Source organism: Dromiciops gliroides, chromosome 4 (genome assembly GCF_019393635.1).
Source record: "Dromiciops gliroides isolate mDroGli1 chromosome 4, mDroGli1.pri, whole genome shotgun sequence".
NCBI classification, from domain to species: Eukaryota; Metazoa; Chordata; class Mammalia; order Microbiotheria; family Microbiotheriidae; genus Dromiciops; species Dromiciops gliroides.
Genome location: NC_057864.1, coordinates 255239791 through 255250073, shown reverse-complemented (window position 1 = coordinate 255250073; position 10283 = coordinate 255239791).

Here is a 10283-nt window from a genome sequence, read left to right as displayed (position 1 = left end):
TATAGCTGAATATGTCTTTTTATGTCATGTGAATATGTCATAGTTCTTGGCACATAGGTGATATTCAACATTTACTTAGAATTATACAATGTTAGAGACAGGAGAAACCTTAGAGACCCTCTAATCCAGGGTTTCTTAACTTGCGATCCAAGGACAAATTCCAGGGGCCCATGAATTTGGATGGGAAAAAATTATACCTTTATTTTCACTAAAAACCCCTAATTGAAAATGAACATTTCCTTCGATTTTTGTAAACTTCATTATGAAAATGGATCCCTAGGTTTCACCAGACTAACAGTAGGGTCCAGGACCCCAAAAAAGGTGAAGGCCACCTGCTTTATACCATGAAACCATACTATGCAATTTGTCTGTTGCCTGAGTGAAAAATAGGATAGCTGAGATTCTATTTGACCCCACTTTATATAAGGACTCTGGGTAAATCAATTTTCTTCTCTGGACCTCAGTTTCCTCTTCTGTAAAGATCCCTCTCAGCCATGATACTCTCAGCGTGGCAGCTTTAGATATGGATTTGTAAAGTTTTAGCATCTCTAGTCCCTGATTGTTACTTTGATATAGTGGACAGTAAAGTGAATTATGAGTTAGGAGACCTGCCTGGGTTTGAATGAATATTCTGCCACTAACCGTCTCATGAGAACCTAGATTTCTGCTTCTATAAAAAGAGGGGGGGGCGGCTAGGTGGTGCAGTGGATAAAGCACCAGCCCTGGATTCAGGAGTACCTGAGTTCAAATCCGGCCTCAGACACTTACTAGCTGTGTGACCCTGGGCAAGTCACTTAACCCCCATTGCCCCGCCAAAAAAAACAAAAAACAAAAAACAAAAAAACAAAAAAAAGAGGAGCTTTCCAGCTCTCAAGTTCTATGACTACATCCTGAGAACACAGGACCAAGACAATGACCTTTATGTGCAGACACGCACTCTTTCCCTTTTAGCTCCAGGAATCAACAAAGGTCTGCCAATACAACTTGCAATGCAGTTACTCACCACTAGGTGGACAGTGTTTCCTGGCTTCCAGACTGAAGGGTGGAGGATAGGGTGGTTAGATTAGTCTTCTGAGTTTAAGATTAAGCATGCTTTCCTGCCAAATTAGATGTTTTCTTCTTTTGTAACAAGAAATCTTTATTAGAACACATGTAAACAGTAGATATCATGGTTTTTTAAAGGGACTAAAATTAATTTCCCTACACCGTGGGTGTGTGAGGCGGGGAGGGGGGAGTGTGTGTGTGTGTGTGTGTGTGTGTGTGTGTGTGTGTGTGTGTGTGTGTGTGTGTGTGTGTGTGTGAGAGACCTCAGTTGATCTCATTCAGGAAGAGGAAGGCTGGATGATTCCTTCTCTCATTATGGATTACTTGCTTCTTTTAAAAGTGAATTCACCCCAATTGAGAAATGGTCAAAGCATATGAACAGGCAGTTTTCAGATGAAGAAATCAAAGCTATCTATTTGCCATATGAAAAAGTGCTCTAAATCACTATTGATTAGAGAAATGCAAATTAAAATAACTCTGAGATACCACCTCACACCTATCAGATTGGCCAATATGATTAATTTTTAAAAAGGAAAATAATAAATGTTGGAGAAGCTGTGGAAAAATTGGAACATTAATGTATTGTTGGTGGAGTTGTGAACTGATACAACCATTCTGGAGAGCAATTTGGAACTATGCCCAAAGGGCTATAGGACTGTGCATACCCTTTCACCAAGTAATACCACTACTAGGTCTGTATCCCAAAGAGATCATAGAAAAGGGAAAAGAACCCACATGTACAAAAATATTTACAGTGACTTTCTTTGTGGTGGCAAAGAAATGAATTCCCATCAATTGGGGGATGGCTAAACAAGTTGTGGTATATGAATGTAGTGGAATACTATTGTGCTATAAGAAATGATGAGCAGGCAGATTTCAGAAAATCCTGGAAAGACTTAAGTGAACTGCTGCTGAGTGAAGTGAGCAGAACTGGGAGAACATTATACACAGTAACGGCAACATTGTGTGATGATCAACTGATAGACTTTGCTCTTCTCAACAGTGCAATGATCCAAGACAATTCCAAAGAATTCATGATGGAAAATGTTCTCCAGAACCAGAAAAAGGAACTGTGGAATCTGGATGCAGATTGAACCATCTCATTTCTACTTTTTGGTTGTTTTTTTTCTTTTTTGAGGTTTTTCCCTTTTGTTGTGATTCTTCTTTCACAACATGACTAATGCAGAAAAAAAATGTGAATTCAAGGATTCTTTGAATCAGGAAGGACTTTAAAGACCATCTAATACAAACCCTTCACTTTACAGGAAGAAGCTGAGGCCCAGAGAGGAAATGACATGCCTCTACTCTAAGCTAGATCCCAGACTTTCATCAGTGTCCCCTGAATCACATCCTGGTGGGTTTGCCTCAATAATCTGATGCCACCCTTGGCCTGGGTTTACTGCAAAAAGCAGGGTATGAGATTGTGGGAAGAACCCTGGATGTGGCATCAGCAGAATTGGATTTAAATGGTGCCTCTGCTAATTACTATCTCTGTGCCTTTGGGCAACTCATTTTCCCTCTCTTCCCCTCCATTTCCTCCTCTGTAAAATTCAGAGGTCTGGCTATAAGACCTCTAAGGTCACCTCCTTATGGACCAACTGCCACAAATAGGCTGATTGGCACAAGAGCCCTAGGAGTGGCAGCATCTCCCAGACCACCAGTCCTACTTCCAGCCCCATCCTCATAGCCATCATCTGAGAAAGCAGCTCCTGTGGAGAAGGGGCCAGCCATCCATATCAATTGTCAACTGATCACCATATACTGGGCAAGCAAGGCAACCTAGCTGAAACAGCAAGGCACCCTGGGTAAGAGAGAGGAAGCAGTATATGCCAGACAAGACGCCGCCACCACCACCTTAACCACCATCTCCCCTCAGATCCTAATGGTATTAGCCCAGGACCCTGAGCCCAAAAGCCTTGGGACAAACAATGCTTCCAGACTGGTGCCCTCAGCCATCATCCTGGGAAATATCTGACACAGAGCTGCAGCCTGGCCACTGCTCCTGCAGGAGCTACTGCCATAGCTACTGAAGACTTAGGAAAGAAACTTTTCTCCACTAAAGTCCTTAGCTCTGTCAAGTGGTTCACCTCAAAAAACGGCTTTGTTTTTAATCAGTGGCACTGATATTAAAGAAGAGGCATTAGCATCTGCTTAGCTGCTGTACCTCTTAGACCTTGGGATCTTTCCATCTGACTTGTGGTTGAAACTTTCCATGTGTGTTGTTTCTCCCATTAGAATGTGAACTCCTTGAGGGTAGAGTCTCTTTACTATTTGAATCCCTAGTGCTTTGCACATAGCAAGCACTAAAACACTTCATTCATTCATTCTTCCAGTTCTGATGGTCTATGTTCTATATTCTAATATTCTATTTCCTAGGGATTCTTCTACTTCTGAGTCTGTTTCCTAACATTCTATGTCTTAAAAGTCCTTTCTAGTTCGGATAGATGTGTTCTAACATATATATTCCAAGAATCCATTCTATCACTCAATCAGTTTTATTAATTGCCTATTTTGTGCCAGGCAATGTGCTAAGCCTTGAGAAACAAATACAACAGCAAAACAACCCTGCTCTCAAGAAGCTTGCATTCTAACAGAAGATACAATTTGTACATATATGATTATATACTGAATATGTATGTAGTGGATATATGGTAGTTGAGGGAGCTAGGTCTAGCACTGGATAGAACAGGGCTTCTTAACCCTGTTTGCCTTGCTTTCCTCCTTGTAAAATGAGCTAGGGAAGCAAATGACAAGTCATGCCAGTATCTTTGCCAAGAAAACCCTAAATGGGGTCACAAAGAGTTGGACACAACGGCAAATGACTGCATGATAGCAGTTAGAGCAGAGGGGAGCAGTAGCAGCTGGATTGATCAGGAAAGGCTTCACATAGGTGAGTCTTGAGCTAAATTTTTCATGAAATCAGGGATCCTAGAACTCCAGGGTGAAGAGGAGCAGCATTCTAGGCATGGGACTGGGATGTGTGGAGTATGGAGGGACGGTACAAAGGAAGCAGCTGACTGGAGGCTGGATTGGAGGGGAAAGATGCTTGAGTTAAAGAGTCCATGTAAGGAGACTTGCAATTATCATGGCTAGAGGTCATTAGGGCTTGAAGTAGGGTGGTGGCTGTGTAAATAGAGATAAGAAGGTGTATGCAAGAGACATGGAGACAGAAATAGAAAGATTTGGCTACCAATTGGATATGTAGGATGAGGGAGGGAGAGGAGTTAAGAATGACATTATTATTGTTTTGTAAGTGTGTATATATATATTTGCATATGTACATATGCACATAGGTATACACATATACACATATATGTATATATAAACTTATATGTGTATATATACACATGGAGCTTAATACCCTTTTCTCAATTCTCCATATATTATATAACATATAATATATTTATGAAATATAATGATAGATGATAGACAGACAGATAGATGAGAGAGAGAGAAAGAGAGAGATAGGTAGATGAAACTTGAGAAAATGCTACCAAGCTTGGTAATAAAATTATCACTGGTAATTTTGGAGAGAAGAGTTTCAGTTGAGTGATGAGGTTAGAAGTCAAATTGCAGAAGGTTCAGTAGAGAGTGAAAGAAGAGGAAGTGGAGGCAGCGAGTACAGTTGACGTTTTTAAGGAATTTGGCTGATGGAAGGAGGACAGATATGGGACAATGACTGGTCATAGTCTATGGACTATGGTCAAGCATGGTGGAATCTATTGAGGGAATTGTTTTAAGTATGAGAGAAACTTGGGTGTGTTGTAGGCATTAAGAAAGGAATCAGTAGATAGGGAGAGACTGAAGATGAGGGAATGTGAGAAAATGGGTAGTTGTCTCATCTCAATGAGGATATAACAATCGATCATATTCCTCCTAACATGTTTTTAGGACAAAGGTCTCAGATTCCCTCCTCCCCCTCTGGCTAACAGAATCACATGGTTCAAGGAGCCCTGGTCTCAATAAGGTTCGCTCTGGAGTTGTGTCCATAAGGAAGAATAAGGTCCACTCCTGAGTTATGCCCATATAAGGAAGAACTGATTAGGGATGGTTGTGATTAGGGATTCGTTCTGATTAGCTAGTTTTTTGCTCGTAGATTGTAACCCTTGAGTAACCGGACCAATGATGAAAAAGGGGAGGGTCCATTAGTGTTAGGGACTAAGGTATAAAATAGTGCCTGTGAGCCCCCTTTCTTGGCACCCATTAGCTACACGCTAGTGTGCCTCCTTCTCACGAGAAGGAAATAAAAGAGCCTTTGTCACATTGCTGCTGAGTTCCTGAGAATTATTGAGAAGAGGATTGTTTTCCCTCACAAGGAAAATGGGAGGGGATGGGATCCAGGGTATATGTAGAACTGGTCTTGAAGGGGAGAAGGGATACTTCTTTATCAGAAACTGGAATAAAGGAGAAAACATGGAGAATGAAATCAAGAGTGTTAACAAAAGATCCCCAAGCCCATAAAGGGACTTCAAATAAAACAGTCTGATCACCTATTAAAAGCATTTATTGTCTGAGAAAAAGACTCGTAGAGGAGAGAAGATCCTACAAAGAAGCAGGGAGGAAGAGAAAGTTCTCAGCTGCTCAAAAGGAGTGGAAAAATTATGAGTTATTCTAGTTTCTCGAGGCTTTGGGGCAGGGAGCAGGGGTTAAGAAAGAGGACATCTGTAAACATAATAAGCCAGACAGCAGGATGTTTAGAAACTCCCAGGCAAGGTCTTGAGTCTGCAGCTTCTGCTCAAGGTTGCCCATGAGCTGATCAAGGCTGGTTATGTGGTTTCTGGCAGCTACAGGCATCTCCAAATTCTGCTAGAGTTCATTCACAAAGGATGACTGGTATGTCAAGTAGCTCTGAGCCTCAGAAAGCCTTCTAATGGACTCATTGTTGTATAATCCCATTGTCCTGCTCCCCTGTGAAGAAAGGCAGTTCTAACATATAGTGTAATCATCACAGAGCCCGTGTTAACAAGGGTTTGTGAAATGAAGGAGAGGAAGGAAGAGATAGCTCAGAGAGAGTGGCCTTTATTCTTTCAGTAAAGTGTGAGGGTTTCAGTTGAAAAGGTAGAAGAAGGAGGTGCCATGGAAAGCTTGAGAAGAGGGCAGCAAGGTGGTGAAGTGGATAAAGCACCGGCCCTGGATTCAGGAGGACCTGAGTTCAAATCCAGCCTCAGACACTTGACACTTACTAGCTGTGTGACCCTGAGCAAGTCACTTAACCCTCATTGCCCTGCCAGAAAAAGAAGGAAAAAGAAAAGAAAAGAGAATAGAAGAGGAGAAAGTCTGAAACTGGCATTGTGAGGAGTGGGATAAAGAATCATCTAGGGATGTGTAGAAGGAGGACCCAGCTGAGATCAGCTGAAATAAACTTGTAGTAGACCCAATCAGCACAGTAGAATGACTTTCTCTAGCTCAGTTCAGCAGAACCCTTCCAGAACTAATCTAAGGTTAGGGTTTGGCAATGCAGGACTGGCATTGGAACAAGGGATTTGAGAGTAAAGTTGAACTGGTTCCTTAAAGGAGGAGAGTAGAGTCAGAGCAGGATAAGGCAAAACACTTGGCAAAAAGTAGCCTGAGAGGTAGAGGGGACTGGAGGTCATCATGAGGAAGGACAAAGAATTGGTTTAGGAGGAACAAGGCCTAGGGAGCAACGGAATGAAAGTAGTTTTTGATCAAATAAAAGGATTTCAGAGGTTTTCATGACAGAAGTGGAACCTTTGGGGGTGAGGACATGCACAAAGATATCATAACTGAGCCAGAGTGAAAAAGTAGGTTGGACAGATTGAAAGACTGGGAGGTTGTAGCAACATGTATATTGAGGTATTATGAGGCAGGAGTTGGGTGAGAGGGGGGAATAAGGGGAAGTTCTCCTTGCAAGTGTTCTCCTTGACACAAGTCTCACAGATGAGAGATGGGTCCTGGATTGCACTAGCTTCTTTAGTAACCCAGCACAGATCTATCATGTAGGAATCTGTCCAAACTTTGGGGAGATCACTGGATTAGCTGGTACAAGCCATCATCACCTCATGCCTCGATTATTACAATAGCCTGCTGGTAGTTCTGCCTGCCTCTAGTCTCTCCCCACTCCAATCCATTCAGTCACTAAAGTGATTTTCCTAAAGCACAAGTTTGATGATGTTGTCCACCCTACTCAATAAACTCCAGTGGCTCCCTGTTGTCTTGAGGAGTGAATACCAAATGCTCTGTCTGGCATTCAAAGCCCCCTCCTACCTTTCTTACCTTCTTACACTTTACTCCTCAACACATATGCTTCAATCCAGTGGCACTGACCTCCTGGCTTGTCTACGATCCTTCATCTCTTGGCTCTGGGCATTTTCCTCGATGTCTCCCATGCCTGAAACACTCTCCCACCTACGCTCCAACTACTGACCTCCCTGGCTTCCTTTAAGTACCAACTAAAATCCCACTTTTTTTTTTTTTTTGCAGGGCAATGAGGGTTAAGTGACTTGCCCAGGGTCACACAGCTAGTAAGTATCAAGTGTCTGAGGCTGGCTTTGAACTCAGGTCCTCCTGAATCCAAGGCCAGTGCTTTATCCACTGCGCCACCTAGCTGCCCCTAAAATCCCACTTTCTACAGGAAGCCTTCCCTAACTCCTCTTAATTCTAGCACCTTCTTCTGTTAGCTCCTATTAATTCTGCACATAGCTTGTCTTGGATATATTTGTTTGCATATTGTCTCCCCCCATTAGACTGTGATCTCCTTGAGAGGAAGGACTGGTTTTTTGCTTCTTTTTCATCTCTAGCACTTTGCACAGTTCCTGGCACATAGTAAGTGCTTAATAAATGTTGATTGATTAGCTGTCAAGAGACTGATTTTGCCACACTTGATGCGTGATGTTACACAAAACCCTTCGTTTCTCTAGCTCGCTAAAGGCCTCCCATTATCCTTCCAGCTCTGACTGTGTGCTACCAATGAAATACTCTACATCCTAGTTCATTCAACATGAAGCAAATTTATGAACAAGAGGTAAATTTATGAACGTGTCATCTTGTGACCTGCTGCAAGCTGAAAAATCTCAAGAACTCTCCCCAAAGTTTGGACAGATTCCTACAAGACAGATCTGTGTTGGATTACTAAATAAGCTAGTGGAATCTAGGACCCATCTCTCATCTGGGAGAACACTTGTGGCCTCCTACCTCTTGCCCATGGGGAAGGTGGGACTTTGGTCTATTGGAACGAGGAGCTGACCTTGAGCTGGAGTTTTGACGGGCTTATGTTCTTTTTTTTTTTTTTGATTATTATTATTATTATTTTTTTTTTTAGTGAGGCAATTGGGGTCAAGTGACTTGCCTAAGGTCACACAGCTAGTAAGTGTTAAGTGTCTGAGGCCGGATTTGAACTCAGGTACTCCTGACTCCAGGGCCAGTGCTCTATCCACTGCGCCACCTAGCTGCCCCAACGGGCTTATGTTCTTAACGGGGAGGCATTAGCCAAGAATGGGTGCCAGCTCTTTTCTTCTCGGAGCAAAGGCAGGCAAACAGTCAGACCCTGGCAAGCACTCTTGGAGAGGTATGTAGTAGGGAAAGCCCAACTCCTTGTACACCCCGTACCCCACCCTCCACTGCAGAGAGACAGAAACGTGACAAAGAGCCAAGACCTCTGGCCTTGAAAACATAAGACTTAGGTTCTATCCTCTACCAGCTGAGTATCCTTGGGCAAGATCCATTTCCCCTCTGGGCCTCAGTCCCTCACTGTAAACCAAAGGGCCTCGAAGGTCTCTACTTCCTTACTTGTAAGTCCATGAGCCTCTGCCTTGTGAGAACTTTAGCAAACACTCTGATTTTCTGTTTCCTGACTTTGATGGGGAGGGGAAAGGGACCGCATTTGGAGAAGGGGTTGATTCTCCACATTCTTGGGCCACGTGGGAGCAGAGGCAGCCATGTTTTTCTACTTCTGGGCAGCCCAGGGGTCTTGTAGTCCCTTTTCCAATGACTTTGCCATCTCAGCCTAAGAACAGTTCTCTCCCCTGACCTACCTTGTCTGGGATACAGAAATGTCACTACATTGGGAAGAGTTGACCCTCACCTGCCCCAAAGCATCTCTCCAACTTGTTTCCCTTCAATGTCACCCTACCCTCCTGTTGTCGTTCAATCATTTCAGTTGTGTCTGACTCTACATGAACCCATTGGGGGTTTTCTTGGCAGAGATACTGGAGTGGTTTACCATTTCCTTCTCCAGTTCATTTTACAGATAAGGAAACTGACTTGCCCAGGGTTACATAGCTAGTAAATTTCTGAGGTCAGATTTGAATTAGGGAAGAAGTCTTGTGCCCCTATCCTCCTACCTAGACCCAAATTTCTACCCTTCAAGTCATTCTTTGGTATTGGGCAACAGAGATGGAAACAATGTCTCTAGAAGGCCCCAGTGAAAATGCCTTAGGAGGTAAAAGGAACCCAGGAAGGTTATTTCTCTCCCATGAACACATCCACAGAGATTATGTTGAGTAGATGAGAAGTTATATAGTTACAGAGATTAGGTTAAGTAGAATGTTATAGCTGGGAAAGACCTTAGATCTTATCTAGTCTAATCCTGACTTTCCCCATTTTACAGATGAGATGGGGCAGCTAGGTGGCACAGTGGATAAAGCACCGACCCTGGATTCAGGAGGACCTGAGTTCAAATGCAGCCTCAGACACTTGACACTTACTAGCTGTGTGACCCTGAGCAAGTCACTTAATCCTCATTGCCCTGCAAAATTAAAAAAATAAAAACAAAAAAACAGATGAGGAAACTAAGATGGAGAGAATTCATTTGTCCTTGTGGAGTTGATGGCAGAGCCAAGTCTCCTGACTTGGCAGTATTCTCTCCACGTTGTCCTCTTTGCCAGGAAGGAGGCAGCAGGAGAAGGGTTATAGGGATTCAGACTACAAAGGTCACAGAACCATCAAATATTAGAGCTGAAAGGAAATCTGGAGATCATCTATCTGGTCCTTCTTCCTCCTTGTACAGATGAGGAAGTGGTTTCAGAGAGGGAAAGTTGCAGAATCATAGAGCACAGAACAAGAAGGGAGGGGCAGCTAGGTGGCACAGTGGATAAAGCACCAGCCCTGGATTCAGGAGGAACTGAGTTCAAATCCAGCCTCAGACACTTGACACCTACTAGCTGTGTGACCCTGGGCAAGTCACTTAACCCCCATTGCCCTGCAAAAAAAAAAAAAAAAAGAACAGGAAGGGAGCCAAGTCTAACATCCTCCTATTGAAGGCAAGGAAAGTGGAAATGACT